Consider the following 27,469-nt stretch of genomic DNA (forward strand, 5'->3'; position numbering starts at 1 on the left):
CTTTTTACCCGGGAAACAGTGGCCTTCCATTACGCATCTGTAGAAGCACAAGCAATAGATCCCCCGCGCTCACTTGGACGGAGTTTCTGACACCTCTGTTTTGAAAATTTTGCCCCTGTGCCGAAGACCAGTGTCTGAATGAAGAGCAACCGTCTCCCTCCCCACTCCCTCTGCCAGGAGGCTGCTGTGGTTAGCTTCCTGCTCAGAGAAAGAATAAATAAAAGCAACACCCCTCGTTGCTCTATGATAACTACAGAGATGCTAGATGCTTTGGCACGCAAACTGAGGGGAGAAGAAAAATAAGTGGCAGCAATAAAAAGCCAGGAAAGGAGCTTCCCTGTCACAAGAAGCCCCAGCAGGCAACTCCTGCTGCTGACATGTGACTTAAAAGGTCAGATTCAGGGGCGCCTGGGTGGTTCAGTCAGTTGAGCGGCTGACTCCTGGTTTTAGCTCAGGTCGTGATCTCGGGGTCGTGAGACTGAGCCCCACGTCGGGATCCACGCTCAGCATGGAGTCCGCCTGAGATTCTCTCTCTCCCTCTCGCTCTGCCCCTCTCCCTGCTCGTGCACTCTCTCTCTAAATAAATAAAATCTTTAAAAATAAATAAATAAATAAATAAATAAATAAATAAATAAATGTATGTCAGATTCAATGACCTATGAACTACACCCTCCTGGCCCATCCCCCCCACCTCAACTGCTACCCCTCCTCCCACACCAGCTGCTAGCAGAATGGCCAAGAACGGAGAAAAGCAGAGATAGGAGCAGCAAGGGGGAGAGGAGGCTTCCTTCAGCCCACCTTTCCACCACGACGGAGGCCAAGTCTCCAAGGAGCCCCCAGCCTGCAGAGCTGCGGCCGCCGCCAGCTTCAGCCTGGGCTGTGGGCAGAAGGATGGCTCAACACCTTAGCCCATAGTCTCCACTTCCGGGCCCTCACTTCCTCCCTTCATCGAGCAATGGTAAAGACCCAAGACAAACTGGAAACCACCCACCTTGTTACTCCACTGCAGTGAGTCCATTTCTTTGATCACATGGAGGCCCCAGCCCGACACATGACGCCCTTCCCACACCACACTGACCAGGTGGTATTGCCGCCTCTGTGGACGTGGCCTAACTAGGCTCCAAGGGCCAGGGTGTGGCTCGCCCCCCTTTCCTCCCACTTCTGGCACACTGCCTCGCCTTCAGAAGCTGTTCTGCAAATGTCTGGGGACCGGAAGAGCGAAGGGGGCAATGGGGCTGACGACAGCATGACAGGCCATAAAGGATGAGCCCTCACCTTTGTGAGGAGAACAAAATGCATTCTCATCCCAAGCCTTCACCAACTCGCCCATTTTCAGAGCTGCTCTCTTATCTTTGCCATGACCTGACGGCAAGCTTAAAATGTGAGAGGTGTGACTGTAATTCACACCATTTTCTTTTAAGATCTGGAGGCAGCATAAAAGATTAGCTAAAGCATCGGGTTCTAGAGCCAGCAATTCCTGGGTTCAGATACTCGTTCTACAAAGCACGAGTTACAAATCTTGGTCAAGCGACTTGACTCTGATCTATAAAATGCAGATAGGAATACCACATCCTCCTGGGGTTCCGGTGAGATAGTGCATGCAATAGAACAATCCTTCTGACCATCGAGTTCATTTTTGTCCTGGGTCTCCAAGCAGCCTCTCAGGCTGTGCTAAAACAGCCAGCGAGCAGAGTTCCTCCCCTTCTACTCTGAGGCGAAACGGCACAGCCATAACGAGACAGCACTACACACCCAAGTGTCCAGACAAGTAACACAGGTGAGCCGACCCGTCAGGTGTGAACGAAGGGGAATCACACCCACACAGACATCTGCCCTCTCCTCTTCTTCTTGCAAAAGACCCCCCTTGGCTTTCATTTGCCAGTTTGAAGAGACACGAGTCCCTGAGTTCTCCTCTTTCTTCTTTAGCTACCGTAAGAAGGACTGCACAGTGGTGATGCTCTGTGGCAGTCAACACTCCGACTTAATAGAAGACAGAACGGGGCGAAGGGTGGGGAAATGGCAGATGGGAACAGGCCAGTCCCAACGTCAGGGATCCTTAGAGATAGCAGCTACTCAGTCCAAACCCGGGGTTATTAGAACCCACTGTTTCCAGTCCTTTTGATAATTTAAAGGTAGTTTAGAATTTTTAAGCGTTATACACATTTAGTCACGAGGCAGAATGGCAAGCTTACTCACTGCACCATTACTTGTAATAAACGCCAAATGACTGAAAACGGCGACCTGTGCCCATCGGTAGGGCATTGGTTGAATCAATTAGGCTACATCCCTACAATGGCGCACTATGCCTCTGTCAAAAAAAAAAAATCAGAAAACGCTCAACACACCACAGGCAACGAGCACCGAGATAAATTAAGTGGAAAAAAACAAACAAGGTTTAAAAAAGTGTGTATAGTGAGAAAAGACAGGATAGAGGTATCAGGTATATTTGTACTGACTTGTATTTGCAAAATGAAACTCTAGAAGGATGTATAAAACTAATTAAGCTGATTATTGTCCCAGGAGGGGGCAGGGCAGGCAAACAGAGGCCAAGATAAGATTTCACTAGATAGCTTCCTAGAATGGTTTTGTTTTCGAACTATGTAAACATATTGCCTATTCAAAAAATGATATAAAAATATCGTGTTAAAAAAAAAAAATACACCAGCCACTGTGAACAATGCACATTTTCAGGCTACAAATGGAATGGCCTGCAGGTCCCTGGATTATAACTTCTGTACTGATTGGTCCTAAACTGGGGAAGCAACAAAACTGGCAGCAAAGGGAACGAGGTCTCCTAGGTTTGGAAATAAGCAGGTTGTTGAGTGTCTGTTATTTGGGACTCCCTGTGAATTGCCCGGCAATGAGCTGGTTGGGTCCCAAAGCTCTGCCTCCCCCAGGGAAAGGGGATACAACTTCCCACAGGATGAGGTGGGGCTCCCCCACTTTCCTTGAAAATTAAGGCTGCCTAGAACCCAAATGGTCTGGTTTTTCCCCTCCGTTGGGACCTCTCCCCAACTTGTCCTATGAAAAGGGAGAGTTACAGGAATATGGAGGTCCTCCCCCAGAGCACAGTATCCCGGTGTGTCCAGCCAGGCCCCAGCTCACGCAAACTTCCCTGGAGAATGCCAGAGGACAGAGAAGAGGGGACACATGCTTCTCAGCACCAAGGGACACTCAATATTCACGTCTTTCGTATGTGCTTGTCTTGCCACCCTGGATGAGCTCACTTAGTGTTCTGGGTTGAATGGCGATCTCCAATAAAGACCTGTTGAAGTCCTCACCTGCAGTGCATCAAATGGGAGCTCATTTGGAAATAAGGTCATTGCAGATGTCACTAGCTAAGATGAGGTCATCCTGGAGTGTGGTGGGCCCCTAGTCCAATAAGAAGGCAGTCGTGTGGGGCGCCTGGGTGGCTCAGTCAGTTAAGTGTCTGCCTTCGGCTCAGTTCATGATCCCAGGGTCCTGGGATCAAGCCCTGCATCGGGCTCCCTGCTCAGCAGGGAACCTGCTTCTCCCTCTCCCTCTGCCTGCCACTACCCCTGCTTGTGCTCTCAATCTCTCTCTCCTTATCAAATGAATGAATAAAATCTTAAAAAGACAGTTGTATGAAGATAAAGATACAGAGGGAGAAAGCCATGTGACAATGAAGGCGGAGTGTGGATTATGTGGCCACAAGCCACAAAATGCTGAAGATGGTTGACAAACCCCCAGAAGCTGGGAAGAGGCAAGGAAGGACTCCTCTACAGACTGGAGAGGGAGCATGGTCCTGCCAACGCCTGGACTCTGGACCTCAATCCTCCAGAACGGAGAGATGATCAATTTCTGCCATTTTAAATCACCCTGTTTGTGGTACTTTGTTACAGCTGCCATAGGAAATGAATGCGCTCTGGCCAGCTCACGTGGCAGGGGTAGCTGACGCTGTCCCATCTCAGGAGGTGCTCGGAAGGCACTGTTGGCATCTCTGCCCCAACGGATGAAAACTCTGGGACCTGGGCTGATTGAGTTTCATCGTATAGGTGTGCAGTAAAAACTCAGTCAACCAATCATTTCGGAGTACTGACCTTGTGAAGAATATAGGAGAATTCAATGTTCCATGACTGCCCTGGGGAGTTGACAATGTGACTGAAGATTTAAGACAGACACAAAAAATATAATACATATATACATGCGCACATGCACATTATATACATATATAATACACGTAATACAGTACATTTCACAGTGGCCAAGGAAGCATGACCTCACCCCTCAGTGGATGCCACAGACGTCACTCCTAACTAAATCCCACTGCACTGCCATCTGGCCTCAATCTTCTACTGTCTTTCATTTTAGCTGCTCCTGATAGGTGTGTCTGGAAGACCTGGGAAAGCATCAGGATGTCAGGCTAGTAGTCAATTTCTAGAAGCTGTCACCACGCTCCCGGCTGAGCCCAGACTTGTTGCCCACTGTGGATACCCACTGCTGTCCACAATCGTTACCTGCTACCCCTGGTCAAGACGCTCCCATCAGTTTCTTACCAGCTCCTTTCACCTGTTCAGAGCCTATTCCACAGTTCTCCACAAACCTGACATGCAGGAAACTCAAAATCCAGGTAGGTTGGTAGGTCGGACTACAAGAGTTTTTAAGAGGGGCTCCAGAAAATCAGAGACCCCTAGCAGAGATACAGCGCCATCATTCAGAATGTTTGCCTATTTGGCCTGGCCTTCTCGCAAGTTCCCACCACACCTGCTCGAGGAACCTCCGGTTCTTACCGTGAGCAAGTCCCGTGGCCCCTTACACGTGTGGGGTCGGGGAGGCAGCACACCGGGCTGAACGCTCCTGGAGCTCTCTCTGAAGGCCAGGCCTCCGGGTCGAGCAGCTGCTCCGGGAGGAAGAGACGTGCTCGTGCTGAGTGCCAGGTGGACACCCAGGCGGGGCTCATGAGGAAAAGCCGAGAGTCGTTCCCGCTCCACCCTTGACCAGCAGCCCGATGACGTGACTTTGGCTCCAGGCCAGTCTCCTGAGGGGCAGCTGTGGTCAGGGCATGACCTGCAGATGGAACAGACAGAGGAAAGGTCTCTTCACTTTGACTTCAAATAATTCATTACAGATACTCAGAGTAGAAAAGGCCTTTGAAGTCACTTAATTTGTATCCTGTTCCTTTTCAAATAAATTTCCAGCTGGGATTTGGGTCTGGTTTTGAAGCAGACACTGTGCTTAAGCAACATCCATTTCTCCCTTGCTCCTTTCCAACAGAACTCCATTGCTGTTATCATTCAGGGTAGGCGACCGTATGCCCAGCCCAGGGGCCCTATGCCGTCCGAGCAAATGCAGAGCCCTTGCCTGTGAACAAGTTAGGGGTGGGCTTCTCGCTTCTTCTGGTCATTGAGAGGGGCCTTCTGGGGACGTTCCTGGAAATGTTTTTTTGGCTCTGAAAAAGAGATGCAGGAACTTCTTCCTCTGCTGGATGTTGTCTTTGTCCAGGCACGTTGTGACCGTGATGGGGAAGCATAAGGGAAGAACAGAGAAATAAAGAACCCAGGTCCTTGAAGACATCACTGAACCACTGGGTTAAACAGCCCTAGTGCTCCCCTTCCTCCAGACTTCTCACTATACAAGTAATACATATCCTTGTTCACTGAGTTGAGTTCTGGGGTTTTGTTTTGACTGCCTACAGCTAAGATGGTCCTAAGTGATGTGCCTTCAGATGTTCCTAAAACCACGGGTCCATATTCCTGAGGCATAATCTCAAGATCCTGACTACAACTTCCCAAATTTCCACATCAGATTTTTCTCCCCACCTTTTCTTGGTGTTTAGTCCTCTCCCCAGACTTGACCCGTGTAACCTTGTCAATACAGTATTCAATTCTACAGTGCATGCCAATTCGGTCACTGAATCGTTAAACATGTTTGAGTCCCTATGATGTACCAGACAGGGATGCACAAATGAAGCCCTGGAGAGTGCATGGTGGGCGAGACCCACTCCTGGCCAGGAGGTAGGTGGGCCCCACGTGGCAAGTGCCTCGGTGGGAGATGCACTGGGTGCACTCCGGCCTGGGTGTGCATCAGGGATGTGGGGGTGGGGAGTGCTAGCAAAAGCACCTTGGAAAACAAACTCATTCTCAAGGGAAGAGCAGAAGATTGTCAGCAGAAAAGATTGAGAAAGGCAGACCTTCACAACCAAGGATATGAATAACGATCAAAATCATCATAAACAACGGTGGTGGCTAGCATTTCCTGAGCACTTACAACGAACCAGGTACTGTTTTTAGGGCTCTCTGAGGATTAACTCATTCAGGCCTCCACCAAAGCTGATGAGGTAGCTCATATTATTTGCCTCATCTTATGGAAAACTAAACGGAGGCATGGAGAGGGTAAGTGATACAGGAAATGAGTGACAGAGGCAGGATTTGATCCCAGGCAGCAGGGCTCCCTGGGCTCACACCCTTGACCCATCTACACCAGTGATTCTCACAATGGTCACCAGAACAACAGCACCAGCAGCCCTTGGGAACCTGTGACAAATTCAGATCTTGAGCCTCATTTCAGACTTACAGAGCATGTGGTGTTTTAACAAGCCCTCCATGTGATTCTGGAAGCCCCATAATGTTTGAGAACCCCTGCTCAACACCATACGCACATGATGAGAAAGGATGGGATATTCAGAGGAAGGTGAATGGTGGAAGAGAAGCAAAGCCAGCAAGAAAGATGGCGTCAGGGAAGAACCTTCCATATCAGCCTAAGGAGCATGGGCTTCACCATACAGGCATTTTGGAGAAAGGCGGGAGGTGAGGCAGGGAAGCAGCATGATCAAGCTTGGTCCTGTGGGACAAGATCTCTGGCACTGGTGCTGGGAATGGACTGGAGGAGAAGAGGCCAGAAGGAGGGAGCCCAGCTAAGAGGTGATATGAGCAAGGGCAGAAGCTACACTAAGTGGTGGCAGTGCAGAAGGAAGAGGAACAAGGGATGCAAGAGACAGGTTGTGATAACAGCTGGACATGGGATGCAGAGATGGCAGACGTACCCGGGATGCCTCCGTGGCTTCTAGCCTCAGAAACTAGGTTGGTGGTGAAACTATTTAGCCAGATTGGAAATGCTGGAGGAGGAAACGTTGGGCAGGGAAGATTGAAAAGGTCCATTTGTGAAATATGAAGACTGAGGTGTCTGTGGGACATCAGGATGAAGGTATTTCAAAATGCAACGCTAAAGAAGGATCTGGTACTCAGGGGCAGGGTCCGGGCTGGACATATGGGTTTGGGGTTCACCAGCATAAATGTGATGCTTGAAGCCAAGATAAAGCGAAGGCTGATCACAGATTGTGTAGGAGGGAAAAGAGTGAAAGAGCGAAGGCTGGATTCAGGCAGGACACTAACTTTTTTTTTTTTTTTAAGAGACGGAGAGACCACGCACGCATGTGTGCAGACTGGGGGGGCGGCGTAAGGGGGGGTGGGGCAGAGGGAGAGGGAGAGAGAGAATCTTAAGCAGACTCCACACCCAGTGCACAGCCCAATGTGGGGCTCAATTCCACAACCCCCAGATCAGGACCTGAGCCGAAATCAAGAGTTGGACGCTTAACCAACTGAGCTACCCAGGCGCCCCAACACTAACATTTAAGGGACACCCAGAGCAAGAGAGCAAGGGAGACTCAGAAGCAGAGCTTAGAGGGGTAGATGAAAATGAAGGAAAGAATGCTGTCTCAAAATCCAAGGATAAGAAAAGTTGGAGAATGTTTAAAGAAATAGAGGGTTGACAGTGGTTTTTAAATGGGAAGTCTCACGTTTCAAGACTGAGAAGAAACAGTGGATTTAGCAATGAGAAGGTCACAGGTGAACTCAGTAAGAGCAGTGCCAGGGGAGGGATGGAGGCAGAAACCAGATCCATTCACAGATTTATTCTCCAGATGGGCAACATCTACCACACGCCAGGCTTTGTGCTTTGTGTTGGAGATACAGAGACGAGCAGGACATACATGAATCCAATCCCCACCAGATGGTGGGGGAAGACACACAATGAAGAGAAATTACAAAAATAATCATGGAATCACAACTGAAGTAAGTACTCTGATGAAGACGCGAAGGGACATACAGAATGCTTGCTATTGGGAGCGTACAGCATAGAGAGAAGATGAGGGAAGGGAAAGCACATTTAAGGTGGAGCCCCCAAGATGAACAGGAGTGAGCCAGGGAAGAGGATGGAGAGCAGCTAGGGAGAAGGAACGGCAGATGCAAACACTCTCAGGGAGAAAGAGCTTTCGTGTGTCCAGGAAATGGAAGGAAATCAAGGTGAAGAGCACAATTTTAACATGGCAAGGAGTGGCCAGCGATGAGGCTGAAGAACAGCGCTCTGTGGGCCAGGTTAGGGATCTGGGACTTCATCCAAGCAGTGGTAGGAAATCACTGATGTTAAGCCTACAAGTTTAGGAGAGTCACCATGTGATTGGTATTTTTTAAAAGATGACTCTGGCTACTTGTGGGGGAATGAAATGGGGAAGGGAGAGGAGGGACAGAGAGTGGATATATTGAAAGCAGCTGGGGAAACGTTATGGTCCAGATGAGAGGTAGTGGTGTCTTGCACCAGGGTGGCAGATGAGTAGGTTTGGATGAACAGATCCTAGAGCTACTTAGTAGGTGGGATCAGGAGGACTGAGGGATTGGGTGTGGTAAATGGGGAGGAGAGGCTGAGGCCAGCTTGGGCTCTAGGGTCCCCTCTACATCCATTTTGGATACTCCCAGAGGACAACTGGGATGGAGTAACATGTACCCCTGAATTCCAAGCAGAGGTAAGACCAAGATAGGACTCAGCAGCAACTGGGACATAAGTCTTATCAAGCCCTCCTCTCCTCAGGGTGCCCTTAATCCCTTAGAGATAAAATGAAGACCTCTCTTGAAGACCCCCTTGTTTGGTCATACTACTTCCGGAGTTGAGTCCTCCAGGGGTGGGGCTCAGAGCAGAACAAACCTCCATCACTCTGTCCCTGGGCTGGGCAAGCCACGCTGACTGGCTTCTCGCTAAGGCACGCATGTACTGTTCAGGACATTCATAAAATACATTCAGTACACTATGGACAATTCTAGGTCCCAAAGGCCAACCTCCATCGGATTACTTTTTCCACTCATAATTTTGTCAATTTTATTTTATTTTTTTATTATGTTCAGTTAGCCATCGTAAGTTTTTGATGTAGTGTTCAACGATTCATTAGTTGGGTATAACACCCAGTGCTCATCACAACATGTGCCCTCCTTAATGCCCATCACCCAGTTACCCCATCCCCCCTACTCCCTCCCCTCTGTAGCCCTCAGTTTGTTTCCCAGAGTCCAGAGCCTCTCATGGCTTGTCTCCCTCTCTGATTTCTCTCCATTCAGTTTTCCCTCCTTTCCCCTGTGGTCCTCTGTGCTATTCCTTATGTTCCACATGTTAATTTTAAATAAATATGCTAGACTTCTATTTCTAACATTATGGTAGGCTAAGTACTTTGACCCTCCCACTCAAAACAACCAAAAAATCTTGTACAAAAAATATATTTTTAAAAATGTTTCTAACAGCATTGATGAGCTGGCAAGAAAGGAAGGAATTCAGTGGCCAGGAACTTCTTCAGATAATGGAATATCCAGGTTCTGATTATAATAATGACTGTGATGTCATTAAAGAAATTAAAGACAGGGCGCCTGGGTGGCTCAGTTGGTTAAGCGACTGCCTTCGGCTCAGGTCATGATCCTGGAGTCCTGGGATCGAGTCCCACATCAGGCTCCCTGCTCAGCAGGGAGTCTGCTTCTCCCTCTGTCCCTCCTCCGTCTCATGCTCTCTGTCTCTCTCTCATTGTCTCTCTTGCAAATAAATAAAAAAAAAATCTTAAAAAAAAAAAAAGAAATTAAAGACAAGCCTGCAAATATGTATGAGGAACAACAACAACAACAAATCATGAGAAATAATAAAGATTCGAAAAAAATGGACCAAAGGGAATTTTTAGAAATAAAAATTAAACTGAAATTACAATCTGTGGACAGACTTAATAGCACATTAGATACAGTCTGAGAAAGAAGTGGTGAGGTAGGAGCTAGGTCAAAATAAATTAACCAAAATGCAGCACAGAAAGACAAAGACTCAGAAAAATAGGAAAGAGAGCTTAAGAGACATGAGAAATGGAAGCTAGCAGGTGTCTATTTGAAAGGGAAGAGAGAGAGAAAGCATTTAAACAGATAATGGCTACAAATTTTCTAAAAGGGAGGAAAGATGGGGTGCCTGGCTGGCTCAGTTGGTTAAGCATCTGACTTTGGCTCAGGTCATGATCTCAGGGTCCTGAGATGGAGCCCTGTGTCATGTGGAGCCCTGTGTCAGGCTCCACGCTCAGTGGGGATTCTGCTTGAGATTCTCTCTCACTCTCCCTCTGCCCCTGCCCGCCGCTCACACCTGCATGCACACGCACGCTCTCTCTCTCTCTCTCTCTCTCAAATAAATAAATATTAAAAGGGAGGGCAGATACAAATAGACATATTCAAGAAGGCCAATGAATCTCAAAAAGAATAAATAAGAGAAAATCCACAACAGTTATACGTCAGTGAGACTTCAGAATACCAAAGACAAAGAGAATATCTTAAAAACAGCCAAGGAGGGGCTCCTGGGTGGCTCAGTCAGTTAAGCATCTGACTCTTGGTTTCGGCTCAGGCCATGATCTAAGGGTTGTGAGATCGAGTCCCCACACTGGGCTCCATGCTCAGCAGGGAGTCTGCTTGAGATTCTTTCCCCACCTCTCCCTCCCCTCTGGCGCTCCCCTCCCTCTCTGCACCCCCTCACTCAAATAAATATATAAATAAAATCTTTTTTTTTTTTAGGGCGCCTGGGTGGCTCAGTTGGTTAAGCGACTGCCTTTGGCTCAGGTCATGATCCCGGAGTCCCAGGATCGAGTCCCACATCGGGCTCCCTGCTCGGCGGGGAGTCTGCTTCTCCCTCTAACCCTACCCCCTCTTGCGTTCTCTCTCTCACTCTCTCTCTCTCTCAAATAAATAACTAAAATCTTTAAAAAAAAAAATCTTTTTTTTTTTAAGCAGCCAATGAAAAGAGACAAGTTACTTTCCAGTGATTACAAGCTGAAAGACAGTGGTCAAATACTTTCAACATGCTGAAAGAGAGTAACCATCATCTGAGAATTCTGTACCTGAAGAAAACATTCTTTATGAATAAGAGAAATGGGGGAGCCTGGCTGACTCAGTTGGTAGAGCATGCAACTCTTGATCTCGGGGTTGTGAGTTCAAGCCCCATGCTGGGTTAGAGATTACTTAAAAATAAACAAGAAAGTAATTAAAGAAAAAGTATAAGAGAAATGAAGGCATTGTCCATAAACAAAACTCTAATTTGCCACAAGCAGACCCTCATGAAAGGACATTTTTAAAAGGTATATTTCTGATAGGAGGAAATAGATTCTAGATGGAAGATCTGAGATTACAGAAGGAATGAAGAACAAGGAAAATGAAAATGGATTTTCTCAGTCCACTGACAAAAGAGTGTAGATCTGGAGTCAGACATGTTATACTCATCTCTTGCTGTCATGTTTTACTACTTGGGAAACTTAAATCTTCATCTTAAAAATTCATATAATAATACCTCTTATGCGAGGTTGTTGTAAGGAATAAATGAGCAGACGCATACAAATGTTCCCAACATAGCTTCTGCATCTAGAAGATGTCAGATAAATCCTAATTTCCTAGCTCTTCCAAAAATAATAAATAAACAAGTAAGGAAGACACTGTTAGCAATGGAGAATAGGAGAATGACTGCCACTGCTTGGGGATAAGATACACTGTGGCACTTTGTCACAGCTGAGGAATCTGCACCACAGAGCAGATGCTTAGCACCTGTCTCCTTGTTATCTTTTCAGTCTGGAGCCTAAGATCTTTCAAACACAACATGTATGATGTCTTTGTTTTTAAAATAACACATGCGTACACACACGTTCCAGGGATATATACACCCTGGAGTTCAGCTTAACTCACAGTTTTATGAGGTCGTAACAACCGCGTTGGCCCATCCATAGGGCAAAATGGCCCATGTCATCCACCCTCCGGTCCCAGGACTCTTCTGCCAATGAGCAGACAGCGAGCAGCACACAGACGACCCCTCTGGGGCCGCTTCGGCACCCCAGTCCTCATGTGGAGAGACACCCTCCCTAACTCCACCCCTGACGTCACCCCGTTTCATAAGGACTACAAACGAAGAGAAAAGGCAGCTAAGAAAAGTTAGCTTGGGCCACTTGAGATTCTCTGCCTAATTTTCATTTGGCAACGATTTGGTGGGTAGGGCGGGGAGGAGGGGCGGGGAGGGGCGACAAAACCGGGGAGGGGACAGATAAATCCCGAACCAATCTTCTTTTGATGGTGTCAAGGAAACAGACACCAGTCCTGAGTCCTAAGACAGGGGCTGGCATCCTTACTCTGCCATCTGTTCCCATGTGTCCTTATGCAAGCCACTGAACCTCTCTGACTTTATTGTTCTCACCTGTAAATTAGTGGCAGTAATTATATCGTATCTGTAGAGCATTTTACAATTTACTAAGTGTTTCCACAGTCATCTTTTCATTTAACATGCACGGCCGGGTTTAAAACACCCAGCATAATACTCACCTCACTGCTCTGCTGTGAAGATTTAAAAGCAGAGCCTGGGACTGCTGTACAAAGCGCAAAGAGCTTGGTCAACCTGAGGGATCATCCCCAGGGTGCTGGCCTTGCCCTGTTAGGAGCGGGGGATTTGCAGTCCAAGCGGCTGCATCTGAATTCTGATTCTAAACTTATTACCCTGCTGACCTTGAGCAAGTGGCTTAGCTTCTATGGTCCTCACCTCTAAGCTAAGGAGGAGAGTCAGAGTCCCAGCTCCTGGCCCAGGGACCTGGCAGGCACTCAGTGAATGAGTTGACTTGAATCCACACCAAGTGAAGCTGACAGGTATCTGATCACGCTCACCTGTGCTCACTGATACCCTTCATCCTCCAGCCTTTCTTCTCCACGGTTACCTCTACTCCCCACACCCCTGGGCAAATATTTGCGAAGGGCAGAAGCTCTGGATATCAGGACACACTGGGGATTGTTTCTTAAAGACAACAAAGCCTCCGACTCACACTCTACTTGTGGGGCGTCTCCATGCTGTTTCAGATGAAGCAGAACCCAGGCTCCCTGGGGCGCCACTCAGCCTGGACCCTTCCCACTCCTGCCTGAGAGTCTTGCCTGGTCTTGGGTCACTGGCTGAGCCTCCATCCCCCCAGTGAGGCTGAGCCAACACCCATGGACTTATTTTATTTTATTTTATTTTTAAAGATTTTATTTATTTATTTGAGAGAGAGAGTGAGAGAGAGAAAGAGCACAAGAGGGGGGAGCAGGAGAGGGAGAAGCAGACTCCCTGCCGAGCAGGGAGCCCGATGCGGGACTCGATCCCGGGACTCCAGGATCATGACCTGAGCCGAAGGCAGCCCATGGACTTATTTTAATGACCTACGAAGCAAACGGTTAATTTAGCCCAGCCTGGTGAACAGATGGAGACTACTCGGCTGCAGAAAAGCATCAGCAGCCTCCATTTAAAAGGTTTTATCTTTGGGCGCCTGGTGGCTCAGTCTGTTGGGCATCTGCCTTCGGCTCGGGTCATGATCCTGGAGTCCTGGGATCGAGCCCTGCATTGGGGTCCCTGCTCAGTAGGGAGTCTGCTTCTCCCTCTGCCCATCACCCTGCTCTCTCTCGCTCTTTCTCTCTCAAATAAATAAATAAATAATCTTAAAAAAATTGATTAAAAAAGGTTTTATCTTTGTAAAGTGCTTTCACATTGTCACTGCTTCAGTCCACTGCTGTGACATGCCACAGGGATATGAAGGGCGGCTATTTTATCAACGAGGAGGCTGAGGATCACAGTGAGCAAGGGCCACGAACCTGCTGTGGACTACCACTGCTCCGCCCGAGCTTTCTGGCCTGTCCGTCTGCCTGCTCCCGCTCCTGGGGAGCCAGGTCCTAAGACAGCTGCATCCTAGGAGGACCTCACCAGGACCCCCATCAGACCAGCATTTGCATTCAGCTAGGACAAGGCAGGGGGACAGGAGGGGGGGCTTTGTCACTCAGTTTGTGTTTTAGGCTGAAAAAGCAAGCCTGCTCAGGAGCATGAATTCGGCCCAATGAGCCTGGAGTTTCTAGGCTAACTGCACTGAGCAGGGGAGTGGGCACGTGTGTTCCCTGGGGGAGGGCAAGGCAGTCAGCCATGACGGTCACTGGGCTAGTTAGCATCTCTTTCTAAAGGGCGTCTGGGACCACCCAGCCCTGACTCGGCCGCTGCAGACAGAGCGGGGAACGGCTGCATGGAGCGGGAACCAGTCGGGGACCCAGGCAGGCAGGGGCAGAAAGGACCGGACCAGCCTCCGTGACCAGGCCTCGGATGTGGAAGCCTGTGGTCCTACGACCAGGGCTTAAAAGAAATCAGGCGGCAGGCATGAGAGAATTCAGTAATGGGCCTACGGTTAAAAGAGTGATCACCTGGGGTTCTCCTCAGTCTGTTTTGGTTGGCTTTTCTGGTGGGTAGCCTCATACGAAGAGGGTGGGTCCCTGTGGGTGGCCCTGCCTGCTTCCACACTATAGCCCTATAGAGCCTTCAGCAGGGTGCTGAACACATCTCCATCCTCATGGAGCACGGTCCATATAACACTCCCACGTCCATGCAGATTCTAGAAACCTCCAAGTGTAGACACACGTGAGCCCAGACAGGGCTGGCTGTGTTTGATTCTATATACAGCATCCCCGTCTATGTGAGAGAGGAAGGATCAGAAAGTCCTGGCTCCCCACATCTTTTAGATGGTAAACGGAGTCAGTGATGACCAGCAGGAGGAGGGCGAGGTAGCCCTTAAAAATATTGGTAGGGTTGGGCGCCTGGGTGGCTCAGATGGTTAAGTGTCTGCCTTCGGCTCAGGTCATGATCCCAGGGTCCTGGGATCGAGTCCCACATCGGGCTCCCGGCTCAGCGGGGAGCCTGCTTCTCCCTCTGACCCTCTCCCCTCTCATGCTGTTTCTCTCTTGCTCGCTCTCTAAAAAATAAATAAAATCTTTAAAAAAAAAAATATTGGTAGGGTTAAGGCATGTCTTAATTTCCATGCAGAAGGGCCCTCAGACACTGTCTATTAAAATGAACTGAAGGACCCTCACAGAACATTCCTCGCCGGACTCCCGGTGACCACCTATCTGCAGACCGTTCTTGAAGGCCCAGCTCAGTTCTCGAATACACCGAGACACCTTGTCCAGAGCCCATTTCCTTCTAGAGCACACCCACTCTGTCCCACTCTCTTGCTAACAGTCACCCGTGCTGTCCAAACAAGTATTGGGCCTTTGCTTTTTCTCCCAGCATGACACAGGAGGTGCTCAGTCAGCATCTGTGGATCCATTTGGTTGAGGTTTTTGGGTTTGGGGGGGTGGCATTAATATTTAGGAAAACCACATTGATTGAGCCCCTAAAGTGTCCGAAAAGTCAGATGTGGGATGTGGTATAACATGATTGTTATTCAGAACAAATTAGAGCTCTCTATTCTATTTCTAACTCCAGCAAATAGGGCTTGCGTGTTTAAAAAAGTATTTTTAGTTTGCAATGTGTGATTACATAATGAAGGCCTAGTAATTTTTTCATTAACACATTCATTTCACTTAGCAGTTCGTTTTTGCATCTTTGTTTCTGATTCAAGCTGCGGTCCAGTGTATTAAAATTGCTTTCCTTAAAAAGAAGTTCTAGACCAGACTTTTTAGCTGGCCTTCCCCACCCCTCTATCTCTGACTGGCCTGTACCTGCAGCAGCTTACCTAGTGTGGAGTCGGGGGACTCTGCTCCCCTGTTACAGGTGTGTTAGCAGAGCTCCATTATTCAGCAGACCCCACAGCCCAAGGGGGTTAGCCTTTATAGGGAGCCAGTCTGGTGCAGAAGGATCAGCAGCTGGGGGGGGGCGGGGGAGGCAGGACGCATCAGTGATGGAGGTGTCCATACCGTAACTAGATGTGTGAACTCAGACAAGGTGTTTAACATCTCTGAGCCTCAGTTCCCCCATCTGTAGAATGGGGATGCTGAGTCCTAGATTAGAAGCAGTGCCTGGCACGTGGTAACCACTCACAAATGATCTTACGCGTGGGGCTCAGGTGAAAGGCTGCTGGACACCTCCCCGCTTCTCCAGCTGACTGGACTGGAGCCACATCTACCAAAACCAGAACCCTGAGCCCCCAGCAAAGACAAACCCCAGAAATCTGAGTAGGGGGGCAACACAGCAGGGGCGAGCACAGTCCAAAGAGGGTGATGACAAGCAGCAGGAAAGGTGCCAGAGAGACACACTGCGGAAGATAAAAGTGCTAGAAAGAATGTCTGCTGGAGAAACGGGAAACACATTCTGGCATATTTGCGGCCAGGACGACCACACCATAGGGCTACATCACCTTGTCCTGAGTGAATGCAGAGTCAAGCTATATCAGGACACCAGGAGGGGACAGAAAAGCACAATCCATCATGATTAAGAATAAGAACTGACAGGGTGACCAAGCCCCTGCCACCAGAGAGGATTCGCTGTCTCTCTGCCTGGGGAGGGACCCATGGTCAAAGCTAAACTTGCACTTTATGGTACGTGTGTAATTACTTGAAAAGCTCAATTTAGCAGTTTGGTAAATTCCATTAGCAGTTTATCTATGGTGTGTAATTAAGCTATTTTCAAGTAAATCCTTTTTGGCTAAAGGCTCCAGTTAAGAATCCTAATGGAAGATGGTTCATATAATACATACCCAGATTCTAGAAATCTTCTGGGGTCGACACTAACGTGTGAGGCAGGGCTGGCTGTGCTTGACTCCAGACAGTGACATTCCCACCTAGACGAAGGAGGAAGGTCAGAGAGTCCAGAGTCAAACCCTGCCTCTGACATTCCCGTGGCCGTGGGGTGTTGCATGTCAGACGCAGCTTCCTCCTCTCGAAGGGGTGCGTGCTAATAACGACCATATAGGATCAGCGGGAGAAACGCACGAGGTGCTGTATAAAGTGCTCAGCACAGAACCCAGCCCAAAGAGGACAGTCTCGTGTGGCGGAAGCAGAGAATAAAAACAAAAACAAACACAAAAACCAGAAAGTAACGAGGAAGAGCAGCAGAAAGATTGCCCAGGTGGAGGGGGCATCTGATGGCATCTGATGGCCAGGCCGCTGCGGGAAAGGAAGCCGAGACAGGGCAAGACTGTGGACCTCTCGGGGGTCAGGGTTAATACCAAACCCTATCGGTTGGGAGGATGAAGAAAGCTCTGGTCGCGCTGGTGGTGGCCGCACAACACTGAGTGTTCTCAATGCCACCGGACCGCACACCTAAAAATGGTCAAAACTGTCCATTTTATGTTCTGTATATTTTACTCCAATTACAAAAAAAAGACCAAGTTACCACGAAAAATTCAAAAATAGCGGTGCCTGGGTGGCTCAGTTGGTTAAGCATCCGACTCTTGGATTCCACTCAGGTCGCGATCTCAGGGTCGTGAGACGGAGCCCCTCGTCGCACTCCACGCTAAGGTTGGAGCCTGCTTAAGATTCTCTCTCCTTCTCCCTCTGCCCCTCCCCGCTCACTTGTTCTCTCTCTCTCTCTAAAATAAATAAATAAATAAAATAAAGCAGTACCCTAAAACTCAACTCTCAGCCCACTGAAGACATTAAAACAAGAGTAACATAGAGGAGAGTTAGGGTCAGCTTCTCTCTGGGGGATTCCGAGGGCAGGCAATGTCCGTGCAGCCAGATGCCAACCCGAAGGCTGCCACCTCCATCACGTGGAGCTGATCCTTATCCAGGACATCTGTTTAAGACGAGCTCCTGGAAGACCTGAAAACCCGTACCTACCACAGACCATGGCATCAGAGAAAGATCTAAGATGCTTATGCAGAACAATTTGTCTTTCCTGACGGTATCTCCCTGATAGTTATTTCTGAGCATGATTCGGATGAAACAGAAGGATACTTCCAAGGATCTCCTCTCCTTCCCCTCCAGGTTCTCCGGGGCCAGTGGGGCTGGTGTCTTGTTCAGAGAGAACCCTTGCCTTTGGGAAGAATGCCCCTAATTCTCAGCCCATGCTCAGGTTATAAACAGAGCAGCTTTGACACCCCACCCCCGCCTTCCCCGCAGAAAAACACACCCTGGCTGGAAGTACAAGTAGCCTGTCTGGCCAGTGGCTCTGACCCCCTTGGCCATGACCTCTCTGATGTCCACAGAAAGGCATGCCAGCCTGGTGCCACCATTCCAGAGAGTAAAGGACCGTCCTGTGCCTCAGAGCGGGGCTGTAGCAAATGTCCTGTGGCCTGGTCCTGGCCACACACCGGGGCCCAATAGCATTTCCCAGCTGTCCTCAAAAGCCCCAGGGGCAGTGGTGGGGTGCAGCATTCTGCCGGAACCTGGACACAGTGAGTTGGTGACACGGCCCCCTGTAGGGCCCTCCTGCCACCCACCCACATGTCTCTGCCCACTGTGCTTTGTGCTCTGTCCCAGGCCCTACCTCCAACGCCTCCACTTTCTCTGTGTCTTTCCGAAGTGGACCCGCTTTTCTGGGTCCAGCTCGAATGTGCTTGGCGCCGCCCGCTCTGAACTCCAACAGCACTGGCTATCTTTGGAGCCCATCCCTCCGAGGGGACAGGCCCTCTCTTCTTAAACCAGATCCCCTGGGGAACCCTTAGGTAGCCCCAAAGGGGCTCCGTAAACACATATGCTGATTAGGTGAGACAGGCTGTTCCTGCCCTCTGGGGCATTTCAGTCTAAGACTCGCACGCTGACCAGGACCGACGAGGGGGGAGGAAGCCCTGGACCCTGGAGGTCGACAGCAAACTCTAAACAGGTAAAGCCACCCCAACCAGAGGGACCATGAAAGCCTTCCCCAGGGTGCTCTTTCCTACCCATTAGCTCACCCGAAATGGACTGGCGGATCCTTACTCCCATTTCACTGAAGAGGGAAGAAACTCAGGCTGAGGGCACATGGCTGGTTCGGGTCAGAACCTGTGTGGTTCTGGTTCTGGGCTCAACAATCACAGGGGCAGCCTGAGGAATGGTTGAGGCCATGGCCCTGGGGCCAGGCTGCAGGGGTTCAAAGCCCAGATTGGCCTCTTATTAGCTGTATGACCTTTGGGCATGTTAACTCCACTGGCTTCCTCATCTATAAAATGGGGAGAATGATAATAATAGTACCTATCTCATGAGGCTGGAATAAGGGTTGGACGAGTTCACTTGTGCCCGGCTCTCAGCCACGCCTGGTTCCTCTCTCTGCATCCAGCCTCCAGCTGCAGGGGCAAGAGGGTCCCTGAGTTTCCGTGTTTGCTCAGGGTAGGGCTCCAGCAAGTCGGCCTTCCGCCCCTTCCCTCCCAGTGGGTGCAGGTGTGTGGTTATGTGGACTCAACGTGGCAAAGCTCCATCCGTGTACCTGGGCCAGCTGCAAATCCTGGAGCTCAACACGGAGCAATCTCTAAAATAAATAACGTGAAAATAAACCCATTGCGCCGCTAATGGGAGATTTTCTTCTTGTCTGCCCTGGTAATTGAGCCTCTGTAGCCAGCCTCCTACTTCCCCCGATGCTGGCACACCCCAGCCTGGTGCTAAGTCCCACTTTCCCACCTTTAACCCAAGCCCAGTAGGGCCAAGAATTGCAGACCCCGGGAAGTGCCAGGAGCCAGGGTTGGGTCCTGAGCCAAGCCGGAGAGCTCCCTTACAAAAGGAACAGGTCCTTCCCTCCCACAGTTTCTCGGCCCCGCCAGCCACCGGGGCGAGGCAGCTCTGTTACGTGAACAAAGGGTCTTTGGTGCAAGTTCAGTGGGGCAGAGGTCCTTGGAACCTGAACCACGTGGGCAGCCTAGCTGCTCCTCCCTTCCTGCAGGTCCTACAAGTGCCTGGAGCATCACCCAGGGTCAGGCATGCTGCCCCCAGCAATGCCTCCCTCGGCCGGCCCATCCAGGATGTGTCAACAAGCAGGCCAAGGAAGAAAGAGCCTCACCGACATTTTGAGGAAGCCAGGACCGGTCCCAAAACAAACCGACAAAGGGAATACATCGTCTCCACGAGACTTTGCCACAGAAGAAAACCCTATATTCCTCAAGCGGGGAGAGGCCCCTGGATGTCACTCTGTCCATCAGACGGGGCTCCCTCGGGTCACCCCAGGCAGACAAGGGCATTGAGGACCACACTCCCAACACGGGCCTTCGAGAGGATCCTGCTATGTCTAACCCAGTCCATACGTCCTCAGGGACCGCGTCCAAAAAGCCAGAGTGTTTACCAGGCAAGAATGAGTCAGAACCTAGAAACTGGGGGCCAAGAATGCCCGAACAAGGTGCAGGGCCTGCAGAGGACCAGGCCCACAGCATGCTTCCTTCCCCCCACCCCTAGTCACTTCGCCTTCAACCACAGCTGTCCTGTTATCCAGATAAAGTCAGGCTAAGTGGACCATAGAGAGCGGCTGTTAAGGGGAAACAAGGAGCCAAAAGCTCCCATGCTGAGTCCTGGCAGGGGACAGGGGAGTCCCCTCTATCTTGATGCTGGTGGTGAGTGGAGGGCCAAGGTCATGTGATGCTGAAAGTCCAGGCTCTGGAATAGCCACACTGCCTGGGTTCCAGTTCTACCTCTACCACTTCCTGGCTGTACGACCTTGGGCACGATACTTTGCCTCTCTGTTCCTCACTTAATTCCTCTATAAAATGGGACGGCGGGCAGCAGGGCAACTGGGCTGTAGTGAGGTTTAAGCCAGGAAACCCATGTCTGCCCCTGAATGTGTACTGGCTGCCACGAGGATGACCCGTCTGTCCAGGGTGTCCTGCCAGAGGCATCATTACTAACACTCTTCCTTTCACTCTCAAAAGTGAATGGATTGCATGAGAAAGTATCAGGCTGACGAGCTCTTGTCTTTTGCTATGTCTGTCTGGTGATCTCCCTGCTTCGAGCCGCCTCTCAGAGCACTGGGGAGCCCCGTTCCCAAAGTGCGGGTCCCCAAAGAGTGGTCCGTGCCACGGGCTCAGCTGTTCCTTCCTTCTTCTCTTCACCGTTCCCCCCCTTCCTCTTCTCCCAAGGCCACCCCCTCCTCTCTGCTTCCTCCCTGTCCGCACCTCAGGGGGTGGGACATTTGGATTGACTGGCAGCTCCCACTGACCCTGCACCCCCGTGGACGGGCCACTTTCCGGCTCTAACTCAACTGGGCCTCACCAAATTTCTCTTAAAGGAAAGGAAACGAAACAATCTGAGATGTCAAAGAAATCACCTGGCCACTGGATGGCTATGAGTGTAAGTAATGGGCCACTTTGTGTATGTGTGTGTTGTTTAAAGGAAATTAAACAAAAAGGACAATAACAGCTTTAAAACGGCCCCTTCGATGACAGAACCTGTCCATAAAAACCTCAGAGTCAAACACGGGGCAGGCCCCCCACCAGTTCACCGTGTGTCAGTGCCAGACATACAACGGGCTTTCCCAACGCTCGCGGAGATGCGCTACGCGGTGCATGCATACACACACGCGCACGTGCACACGCACACACACGCACACAGGCCCACCCACCTGGGCCAGAGTCAGCGGGGCCGGCTGCGTCACGTGGCCAGACCACAGCGGGAGCGGCCAGGGAGGAAGTGCAGCCCCAGTAGCAGCCCATTTCCTGACCCTCTTCCTCCGCTCTGGGAGGTTCTCCTTCTGTCTCTTGGTCTTCTGATTCTGTCTCTCTCTCTCTCTCAGTTCTTTGTTTTACACAAGGCAACAGCCATGCTGCTGTCCTGGCCCACGTGGCAAGAGCTCCTAGCAGCAATGACCTGCAAGTGGGTTTTCCTTTCTAGACCTGTGACCTTGGGCGAGTCACTTCCCTCTGAGCCTCAGTTTCCCCATCTGAATGAAGCGGCTGGGTATGGCAAAAGGGTCCCTGAGGTCCTTCCTGATCTCAACCCCAGGGCTTCTGTGCCCCCCTCCAGTCCCCCTTGGGGATCTGCGCGACCAGGGAGCAAGGGCCAGGTCAGGCCTGGGGGCAGGGGTGGGGGCGCCTCGCTGTTCCCCTGGGGGGGCACAGCCTCCCCTGCCCCCCTTTCCACCCCCCCCCCAACTCCATGTGCTGCACACACAGACGCGCACACTTGGCTGCCCCGGGGAGCAGGGAGGAAGCGCCGGGTCCCGGGCTGCCCCGGGCAGAGGGGACAGGAGAAGCGCGCACCCTGCCACCCTCCAACCCTCCTCCACCCCCGTACCTTGGGCGTCGCCGCCTTCCCTCCTACCGCCCGCGCCGCGGGTTCGGCTTACAGCTGTCCGGTAACCTCTTACCAGGCCGGGCTGCTCCACTGTCTCCGCCCCAACCCGCGCCGGCTGACCCAGCCCTCGGCGGCACAGAAGTGGCAGCGGCGCGCCTGGAGCCCCGGCTGTGGGCGCCGCCGCCCCCTGGGCGCCCTCCGGGATCCGCACGCGCCGCTGGGTGGGGTCTGGGCGGGCGGGAAGCGACCTCAGACTGCCAGGGAGCCTGGGTGCTGAGGGCGGGGCTGCTACTGACTTAGCCTGTCTGACTGGTCAGACTTCCCGCGCCCCTCTGTTCCCGAGTCCCCCTGGGCCCCTTGCCCTGGTTCCAGAATGTTTACAGGCTGCACAGCCCGCAGGAGCCCTGCTTTTTTCTCCTTGTGGGTGTGCACCTGTGAAAAACCCACCACATCCAGGTCCACTCCTGCTGTTACCTGTGTGCATTTTGTCTTTTATGCTTTCCTGCCTCTTCCATACAGTGAACTGTAGGCATGCATGCCCATGTAATAAAACATCCAATGCATATTTATTATTAAAGCATTAAATAAACCTCCAGAGGCCTCCCAAGGTTCAGGCTGAAGGATAACCCTCAGTCTGGTACACAAGGCCCTCTGGGGCAAACTCTCTGGCCACCAGCTAATTTTCCAACCTCGCCTGGTCTCCCCCAAACACACACACATGCACCCCTACTAGGCACGCAGGCTGTTGCCCAACAGCGGTGGCTGGGAGTTCTTGCTTTGCCTGGAATGCCCTTTCCCTTCCTTGTCTGCCTGTAGAACTCCTACGCATGCATCCAGGCCCCACTGAAATGTCCCCTTCTCCACGAATCTTTCCCCAGCCTCTTCTTAGTGGGCAGACCATTCTGGTGCTGGTGCACATGGTAGCACTCCCTTTCTCTGTCCCTTTCCCCTGGTCCTACAACAGGGGTTTTGCTGCATTGTGTTTTCGTTTTTGTTTTGGGGGGAGTGCTGGAAGCCTTGGGAGTGGATGGGAAGTGAGGAAATGGAGACGTGAGGAAGGAGGCTGGCAGCGGAGGCTAGAGAAATGCAGAGGAGACTCAGAGGTGTTTGTAGATCGCCGTCAAGAATCTGATGAGGAAAGAAGGGTTGGTGAGTGCGGAGGGGTCAAAGGTCCTGGTTCCAGAAGAGGCAACAGGACTGGAGGCATAAGACGGGGTGGGGAAGCCCCTTAATCTCAGAACCAGGGGAGGGAGATAGAGATGTAGAAGGATGAGGAGAGAGGCAGGTGGAGGGAGCTCCTGGGTGACGGTGGTGTTCGCTAAGACACAGGACCATAAGTAATGGCTGAGGGTCTGACTAAGCCAGTGGGGTGGGGAGCATTTAGACACCTGCGCTGTGAGTTGCTGCCTCCTCTGCTGTGGGGGAGGGGAGCACCCAATACGGGAGAGTAGCAGGTAGGCTTGGAGGGCACAGGGACACTTCCCAGAGGTGTGCTCCCTGAGTTACCTTCAAGCTCCATGGCAGCCTCCCTCCTGGCGTCTCTATGTTTTCTTGCTCACATACTGCTCTCAGCTGAAGGCCCTTTGGCTCTCCTGGTCCCCACCCCCCCTACCCCCGCCCCGGGAGAACAGTGGAAACATTCACTGTCCCAGTACAGGAATTCCCCCGCTGTCCCTTCTTCCTTATTATGAGTGGCTATGATTATGGAGTTGCCAACAGGTGGAAGCCAAAAGAACAAACAGACTTTTCAATATTGACTCTTCCAGGTGCCCTGCACAGCAGCAGCATCTGCCCCACCTCCCAGAGCCTCCCCCCCTCTCCCCGCCTCCAAGTCCCCGTCAGACAGTTGCTGAGGGGCAGGGAGCCAGTGAGCTCCGCCAGGCCAAGCGGACCCCAGGGGAGACTGCCCTACGTCTGCCTCTTCCAACTTTCTCCTCTTGGAAAATGCTGGGCTTGGGGGGAAGGAGGGAGGGAAAAGGAGACATTATGTCAGGCTCACAGCTCTTACTGAAACATAAAGCTATGGGGCACCTGGGGGGCTCAGTCGGTTAAGCATCTGCCTCCAGCTCAGGTCATGATCCTGGGGTCCTGCAATCAAGTCCCGCATCGGGCTCCCTGCTCAATGGAGAGCCTGCTTCTCCCTTTCCCTCTCTGCCTGCCGCTCCCCCCTGCCTGTGCTCTATCTTTCTGACAAATAAATAAATATCTTAAAAAAGAAACATAAAGCTATGGGACACCTGGGTTGTTAGTCAGTTAAGCATCTGCCTTGGGCTCAGGTCATGATCCCGGAGTCCCAGGGTTGAGCCCCCACATCGGGCTCCCTGCTCAGTGGGGAGTCTGCTTCTCCCTCTGCCCCTCACCCTGCTCATGCTCTCTCTCCACTCTCGCTAGCTCTCAAATAAATAAATAAAATCTTTTAAAAAAAAATGAAATGTAGAATGTAGGAAAAGTAAGGCCTCCTTGAGGATATTTATGAAAGCCATGAACTGCCCCTGCGGGGTTCACCAATCTGAAGTCCTTCAGAGGTTGGACAAGTGAGACATGAGCAAAGACTTTCTTCCCTCTCTCCCGCAGCAAGAATGGGCTTCATCATTCAGATGGAGTTGTAGTTAGGGAGCTGGAAAAGAACTAAGTCACAGAGCCAATCCCATCTATCCTGCAGTGGGTAACTAGGGTCCAGGGCGACTTGACCAACGGCCGTGGTGACATGACCTCTCCCGTCTGTGAAGGCAGGATTTCATTCCACCCCATTCTTTACAAGTGGCCTCTGATGCGACCTTGGGTCGGATATTGTTCTTCCTATCAGGAATTTCTGAATTTCCCACTTATGGAGCAGGGAAAGAAAAAGCACCACTTAATCAAGGGTGTCCCTTAAAGGACAGTAGATCCATATCATTACGTCTGCTGAAAAAATGTAAAGGCTCTACAATGAGTAATGTGTTGCCCAAAAAGTGCAGGAAAATAGAGGTAGAATTAGCTCCTGTGGGAATGATGAAATTAATGTTTTATATCTACTATTTTGGTATTTATAGAATTTTTTAAAAATTTTTATTTATTTATTTATTTATTTGAAAGAGAGAGAGAGCATGAGCAGGGGGGAGGGGCAGAAGGAGAAGCAGATTCCCCACTGAGCAGGGAGCCCGATGCGGGGCTCGATCCCAGGACCCTGGGATCATGACCTGAGCCGAAGGCAGACGCTTAACCGACTGAGCCACCCAGGCACCCCGCTATTTATAGAATGTTTGAGAAAGGAAAGGACAGCTCTTCTGTCCTCATGAGGTTGCTTTCTCATGCATGCATACGCATGCACACAAAACCCGACTGCAGTACCCTGGCTATTAATGTAATAAATAAAGCAATCAGAAACACAGGAAAGTAAAAGGGGGTTCCGTAAGCTAAGAAACGTTTTTAAGCCGAGTCTGGTGGATGGAGCCCACTTGCTCCTGAGAGCAGTGACAACAAAGGGAAGCTGCCGCTCCTTACATTATGGGATGGCTCCAAATTACCTAGTTCTTCCACCATCAAAAGCTGGTCAGGAACATTGCCATTTGGAGAAGATGTCTTGTTTTGGTAAAGGAAAAACAAATTGTTGGTTTTTCTAAGCTGGTGCTTTCAACCAATACTAGATTTTAGATATCACAAATTATATGAGCTGACAATTTGGAATTTGAGAAGACAAAACTCAAATGACCTTTTGAAAAAAATATACAGCCATCTCTTGACCCATTAGAAAACAAAAATAATCAAAACAGCAACTGCTTGACCTGATCTCCAGGACACACAGTCCAGAGGCTCTAAAATAGCTAAATAGAAATAAAATCTCAAGGGTTATCATGGAATTTTGACTTCTATTTTGAAGGCTGAAAGTCCTCTTACGTCCTGCGGAATTTCTTCTGTAATGCCTCTTGCTCCATATCTCATCTCATTTATCCCCTTAGCTAGGTTTCAGGGCCTCTCTCTGGACCATGACCTTGACTGTGTTTTCTCAATCCCTCCTCCATCCAATGTAGCCCACACACAACTGCGGGATGATGCTATTTGTAAGGCACAGCTCCAGATACGTCCCTTCCCTGCACAACAAAACCTTCCAGGAACACCCCTTTTATAAAATTCAAAAATAAAATAAAATAAAAATCGTTGGGTTGGCCTCCAAAGCCCTCAACAACCGCCAGGCTTGCTTGTCGCTAGTCACCCATAAAGAAGCCATAAAGAGCCCCACATTGACCTTCGAGCAACAGTGGCTCGCTGACTTGGTTTTCTCTGCCTACCATCTCCATCCAAACTCAGGGCCAGGCCCAGCTCTTAAGCTGCAGGAAGCCATGGCTCATGGCTCTCAGCCAGGAGGGCCTTCTTCTTCCCTCAGCTCCCAGCCACTTCTCCTAGAGAAAGAATCGCATCACCGGCCACCTTAGATCCGGTTTACCCGTGCAGCAGGGGGCTGTGGAATGGGAGGGGATTGAGAAGTAGACGCTAACTATTCAGCTTTGAGCCACCTAGGGACTTTTTCTGATCTTCAGTTGCCTTATCTGTAAAAGGTAGTAATGAACAGGACCCACCTACGAAGGTTTTTGTGAGAAGTAAGTGAGATAATTTGTGTAAGAAGCGCTTCATATAATGCCTGATAGGACATCCGAGCTCACCATGTCAGGATGGAAGAGTATATGCGGGGCAAGAGAGAGGGAGGGAGGGACAGAGAAAGAAGACAAGGGAAGAGGCGCCTGGGTGGCTCAGTTGGTTAAGCGTCTGCCTTCAGCAAGGGTCATGATCCCAGGGTGCTGGGATCCAGCCCTGAATCAGGCTCCCTGATCAGTGGGGAGCCTGTTTCTCCCTCCGCCCCTCCCCCTGCTTGTGTTCTCTCTCTTGCTCACTCCCTCTCGAATAAATAAATAAAATCTTAAAAAAAAAAAAAAAGACAAGAGAAGAGAAGGAAAAGAAGGAAAGAAAGAAAAAAATCAATAGCCATTCCTTTCTACTGGAGTCAAAGGACCATTACCTCTTCTTAGAAGGAGCACACACTTAAAAACTTCCTTAAAGAGAAAATTTTGGATAAAAATGACATCGAGTTGGGGTGCCTGGGTGGCTCAGTCAGTTAAGTGTCCTGATTCTTGGTTTCGGCTCCGGTCATGATCTCAGGGTCTTGTGATCGAACCCTGCGTCTGACTCTGCACTGATCGGGGAGTCTGCTTGAGATTCTCTCTCTCCCTCTCCGTCTGCCCCTCCACTCACTCGTGTGCATGTGCTCTCCATCTCTCTCTCTCTCTCTCAAATAAATAAGATCTTTTTTTTTTTTT

General features: G+C 50.4%; 1 protein-coding gene across 6 annotated transcripts in view; it reads right to left on the reverse strand.

The window, feature by feature from the left end:
• CRACR2A (calcium release activated channel regulator 2A) overlaps window positions 1–27,469 on the reverse strand; it is a 201,030-nt gene that overhangs the window by 112,249 nt on the left and 61,312 nt on the right. For 3 of the 6 annotated variants that reach the window (XM_081821064.1, XM_081821063.1, XM_081821061.1), the window contains exon 1: window positions 992–2,325. The gene's annotated coding sequence lies outside the window, so the exon portion shown is untranslated. Of the gene's footprint in view, window positions 1–991; window positions 2,326–4,751; window positions 5,029–16,744; window positions 16,829–22,178; window positions 22,884–27,469 lie in introns of those variants that run through there. The other 3 variants (XM_081821060.1, XM_081821059.1, XM_081821065.1) reach the window with 3 other exon arrangements.

The sequence above is a fragment of the Leptonychotes weddellii genome, chromosome 5, assembly GCF_054177405.1.
Source record: "Leptonychotes weddellii isolate Sample4059 chromosome 5, ASM5417740v2, whole genome shotgun sequence".
Lineage (NCBI taxonomy): Eukaryota > Metazoa > Chordata > Mammalia > Carnivora > Phocidae > Leptonychotes > Leptonychotes weddellii.